This window comes from Malaclemys terrapin, chromosome 10 (assembly GCF_027887155.1).
Source record: "Malaclemys terrapin pileata isolate rMalTer1 chromosome 10, rMalTer1.hap1, whole genome shotgun sequence".
NCBI classification, from domain to species: Eukaryota; Metazoa; Chordata; order Testudines; family Emydidae; genus Malaclemys; species Malaclemys terrapin.
In genome coordinates, this window is record NC_071514.1 from 36555990 (window position 1) to 36561989 (window position 6000).

Below are 6000 nucleotides of genomic sequence, written 5' to 3' on the forward strand. Positions count from 1 at the left end.
TGTGTATAAAACCATGGGGGGACTATTGTTCCTCTGACACACAAAGGAATTATGCATGTAACTCCTAATATATTTTAATTAGATAAATCCTGTTTTAAAAAGGTGTTGAAGAGGGGGAAAGGAAGGATCTATAGTATGAATATTTGTATTGATTGTCTTTTAAAATTCTCCTGACTGAAGCAGATGTGTGGTATGTGGCATTTCAGATGGAAGATGTAAAAGGTGGAGTTAAATAGAGTTGTGTTAATAATAAATAGGAATTCGTTGTTATTTTATAATTACTTTAACCTGAGCAGCCCAATTACTTTATACATATTAATTAACCTTCACCACCTCACTGGGAGATTGGTGTTAATTATTATATGGTACCCATTTTATAGACTGGTATTGTTGCGGCGCTGAGTGATAACCTGTTTGGGGGTGAAATAAACTATGTGAAACCTGGGTATTTTCTTTGTACAACTTGTTTATTTACACTACAGACATCAGTTGTTAACTGGGGTGGCCACTAATAGTATGCAAACCCCTCTTTTAGAAAACTCAGCCCAACACCATGGCCCAAATTCTCAGTAAACTGCTTTGCACCAAGAATCTTTAGATCAGGGGTTCTCAAACTTCATTGCACTGCAACCTCCTTCTGACAACAAAAATAACTACATGACCCCAAGAGAGGGGACCAAAGCCTGAGCCTGCCCGAACCCAGCCTCCCTGGCTGGGGGAGCCAAACCCAGAGCTCCACCACCCCAGGCAGGCAGGAGGGAGAGCTGAAGCCCAAGGGCTTCAGACCCAAGCAGGGGGCCTTGTACCTGAGTCCCATCGCCCAGGGCTGAAGCCCTCAGGCTTTGGCTTGGGCCCTAGGTTGTGGGGCTCAGGCTCCAGCCCTGGACCTCAGCAAGTCTAAGCCAGCCCTGGTGACCCCATTAAATTGCAACCCACTTTGGGGTCCCGACCCACAGTTTGAGAACCACTGCTTTAGATGAAGAGATTAAGGGAGAAATAAAACTTAGTTTGCAGCATCTCCTCCCCTGCCGAAGAAGCTGCATAACTGAACTAATAATAATACAGCATTTCTTCAAAGACTCTCTAAGAAAAAGAACTTGTAAGACTGTGTGTAACAGTGTCATCTGGTGACTCTTGCCATAAAAATATACTAAAGGCAAAGAGAGGTTTACTCCTGGGGGCAGGGCCAGCTTTAAGACGATTCGGACGATTCCCCGGAATGGGGCCCCGTGCCTAAGAGGGCCCCGCAACGTCCAGAGCTGCTGGCGGAGCGAAAAAAAAAAAAAAAAAAAAAAGCCACGTCCGGCTTCTCCCCCCTCCCTCCAGCGCTTGCACCGCCATACAACTGATCAGCGCAAGGCTGGGAGGGACGGGTGAGGAGGAGGAATGCGGCGTGCTTGGGGAAGAGGCGGGCCAGGGTGGGGATTTGGGGAGGGATCCAATGGGGCAGGGAGGGGGCGGAGTCATGGGTGGGGGGGGGGGCACGAGACAATTCGCGTCCAGGCATGGGGCCCCGCACCTGCTAAAGCCAGCCCTGCCTGGGGGAAATCTGCACCACTGCGTATGCACATAATTTATGTCCCTCCCAGATTTCTTTGCTTCCCTGCAGAAAAATGACTTTCTGACAGGGAAGCCAAGGGCATCTACAAGAGTGGTCATGAGACCCTCCCCAGCAGTTCATTTTGCATGCCCAGGGCAGCTGGCAGAGAGGTAAATCACTGTGGGGCAGGGGATGGGACTGGGGAAGATCCGGCTGGTGGCTCCTACCCTGCGCCGGGCTCAGCTGCTAGTCCCAGCTGGGCTGGGGAGAGCGGCACTTCCTCTTCCCCTGCAAGGCATCCGGGGCCATGTCAGACCTACCCCCAGATTTCTCTCATGGCTGTAGGAAGTTCTGCAAACTCCCCCTGCGCTTCCTACATCCATTGTTCCTCAGCTACAGGGGAGGGATCCCTGTACAGGGAGCTGCTCCCCCATCTGCCCAACCCCTATGCATCCAGATCCCCTCACACTCAGATCCTCCTGCCGAGCCTCACCCTTCTCTGCACCCAGAACCCCCCCAACTATCCCCACTCCCCCTGCACCTGGACCACCCCGGCGAGCCACCCACACCCGGATCCCCACCCTACCGAGCCCCAGCCAGCTGCACCTGGATCAACACCCCACTGAGCCCCCGCTCCTCCAGCATCTGGACCCCCCCCACTGAGCTCCCCACACCCAGACCCCCCTGCTGAGCTCTATCCCCCCAAAACCCAGACCCCTGAGCCCCAAGCAAAGTAAGATGAGCTCTGAATGTTTGAATTACAGGAGCAGCTGTTTTCACTAGCCAGGAAAAATGGTTGCAGACATACACAAGGATATTGCAAATACTGGTCACCTAATTAGTACACTGAATGCTTATCTTATACATGATTTCACACACAAAATGGCAACACTGAAATGGCATTTTGAAATGGAAAATTATTTCAATTAAATTTTTCTGACTGGCATTAGTTGGAGTAATGAGTGCATATATGGTCCACCTGAGCTGGTGGGGAAGTAGCCCCCTGCAGGTATCCAAAAGGGGCTCAGGACAAAGGGCTGAATGTTAATCTTATGCTAAATTTCAGTGCCCAATGTTTCCCTACCTGTTGCTAATTGTATAGACTTGACTCTTTAAATCTATTACCTTCACCGGGCCCCCCACTTGCAGAGTCCCATTATCATTGTACCCGGAACCCCCAACAAGCCCCTCTGCATCCAGATACTCCCGCACCCAGATTCCCCATTGAGCTGCCCACAGCCAGATTGTCTGACATCGAACCCTCTCTATCCACACCTGGATCCCCCCACTAAGCCCCTCCACACTTGGAACCTGCCTTGGTGAGACTGCCTGCCCACATCTGGCACAGAGGGGCAGGGCCCTGGGGTGTTTCTGGGGCAGGCCCGGTCCTTGTGCTGTGTCAGGGTTGTGTGCAGTCTCACCGCTAAGTCCTGGGGAGGAGTTGCACAGTGATCTCCCACCTCTGTACAGCCAGTGGCCTGTGCTCCCCAATGCCACGCTGGAGCCTCCACATTTATCTGACAAATTGCAGAATTTTGCAGAATAAAATATTGCCATGCCAGCTTTAATACTGAACTAATGTAGATCTAGTTATCAACATTGTCACGTCACTGCTGCTGTTAGTGCTGTCCTCCTGAAACATGCCACCGTTGCTGCCATGCCATGTTGCTCTACTGCTGCACTGATGTCTTTGGTGGTTGGCCTCAAGATAGGCACATTTGATTTGAATAGCGTAGCACTAGGAGACAGAGTTCTGCATGACTGGCAGAAACTCTTAAGAGCTGATGCAAAGAGCTGCCAGAAGAAGGCATTTGCAGTGCACAATAAGTTTGATCAGTCCTACAAAACCCAGAACTATACTACATATTCTTAAGCGCCATCTGCTGGCATTTTATATATAACTAACTATTTACATGTATGTTGACATGCAACAAAACCCACTAGAAGCCAAGAATTCTATTCATTTTCATTTAAGCATAGAGCAGACAGAGAATTCTCCAGTTGGTTACATCATAAACTCCACCTATTTCAGTGGAGTTGTACCATCCCAGACCTGGTGTAACAGCATGGAAAATCAGGCCCTTTTCCCAAAGAACCATAATATCCCTCCAAAACCAACAGTTTATTCTTCATCCATAGATTTCCAGTTAGATTTTGTGGGTTTCCGTGTGCACAATGCTTCCTCCTTAATTTCACATGTAAAGTGCTCTGGGGCTAGAATAGAACATGAACTTAGCAACAACATCAAGTGTCCGTGTTTAGGAGGATAATTTATACACCTTTCCGTCAGCAACAGTCAAGTGGCTGCTACATGGATGGGATGCTGTTACTAAGGCCATTCGTTCATTGGAGGCTCTGTCATGCAGCACTCCTGTTGATTCTTTGGAGAGCTGCTTCTTTACATTTCAGAGCAATGTGCTAAACCTGGTTACAAAGTCACTCAGCCAGTTTGACGCATTAAGGGGGAGGGAGGAGGGAGAATGGAAGGGGTAGTAGGACTTCAGTAGCTCATGTTCTGTGCTTTGCAAGTGATGATTTTTTTGCTGAAGCTGACAGCAAAGGATATGCTAGGGGTGGCTAGTGAAATGATAGCAGGGGGTGAACACAGTAGAACAAATGTGTTTGCTTCATCAGTAAGTAAAGGGCTTCAAAGGACTCTTGCAGAGAGAATCTGTTGTCACGTGCGGGGGCGGGGACGGGGGGTGTCAAACTCCTGGGCCTTTGAAAGCTACAAGGATGGTGGGAGGATATTTTGGACATTTTCTGAATGTTAAAATAACATGTGGTCTTATCTGAGAGTTCAACAGAAACATCATCAAAGCAATCTGTTACAAAGAGGCCAGTAAGCTTAAAAAGACATTGGAGAGGTTATCTTCAACCATTTCAAAACTTACTTTTTTCTCCATTTTTTGTTTGCAACAGCTAGTGATAAATGAAGGTTCAGAATAGTCTATTCTAACTCCTTGGGGGCTTAGTAATGCTTCCTTACCAAAAGAAATGTACATTCACTGATTTAATATTGTAGGGTTACTCAGAAGCAATGGGTTATGCACTCTGGTTTATTAAGATTGTGTGGCTCATGGATGCTGGGTTACAGCAACTGATTGATTACGGCAAGAAAAAAACATTGAAGGATTTTATTTAATAAAAATAATGTAAAGAATCACTTTGACTTTGAAAACAAAAGGGAAAGAGGTCAAATTTGGAGTTTCTTAACTTCAGTATAACCTTTTCAAATACATTGTTGGGATTTTATGAAAAAGAAACAAACAATGGCTTGCACAGTTTTTTCCACTCTTGCTTTTTTCATCCAATGATGATACGTTTGCAGTAAAAATAGCTGCTGTGTTCCATTCTTACTTTTATCATCACTGTCAGGCATAGATCACTCAGTCCTCCCACACAGCAAACTATTCCAGCTGGGAAGAGTTAAAGAGAGGGCTTCTGTGATGGATTTTAGTCAGTAGAATCAGACTCTCTCATATTGCTCAGAAAAAAAGCCCAAATTGCTACAGCAGAATACTGCAGGGTCAGGCTTTCTCTAAGGGTATGTCTACACTACGGGATTAATCCGAATTTAGATAATTCGGATTTGAGAAACAGGTTGTATAAAGTCGAAATGAGTGCGGCCACACTAGCACAGTAATTCGGTGGTGTGCGTCCAAGTACCGGGGCTAGCGTCGATTTCTGCACCGTTGCACTGTGGGTAGCAATTCCATAGCTATCCCATAGTTCCCGCAGTCTCCCGCGCCCATTGGGATTGTGGGTTAAGATCCCAGTGCCTGATGGGACAAAAAACATCGTCGCAGGTGGTTCTGGGTACAGCCTCACTTCCTCCCTCCCTCCCTCCCTGCATGAAAGCAACGGACGGCAGACAACCATTTTCGCGCCTTTTTTCCTGGGTGGGTGAACACTGCAGACTCCATACCACGGCAAGCATGGAGCCCGCTGAGGTCAAGACAGCACTCATGAATATTGCAAACACCTCGCGCGTTCTCGTGGAGTTTATGCTCAGCCAGGACCAGAAAAACGAGGCGAGGAGGCAGCGGCGGCGGCAGCGCAGCGACAAGCATGATGAGGACATGGACACGGACACGGACACAGAATTCAGTGAAACCACAGGCCCCGGTGCTTTGGAGATCATGTTGTTAATGGGGCAGATTCTATCCATGGAACGCCGATTCTGGGCAAGGGAAACAAGCACAGACTGGTGGGACCGCATAGTGTTGCAGGTCTGGGACGATTCCCAGTGGCTGCGGAACTTTCGCATGCGTAAGGGCACTTTCATGGAACTTTGTGACTTGCTGTCCCCTGCCCTGAAACGCCAGAATACCAAGATGAGAGCAGCCCTCACAGTTGAGAAGCGCGTGGCGATAGCCCTGTGGAAGCTTGCAACGCCAGACAGCTACCGGTCAGTCGGGAATCAATTTGGAGTGGGCAAATCTACTGTGGGGGCTGCT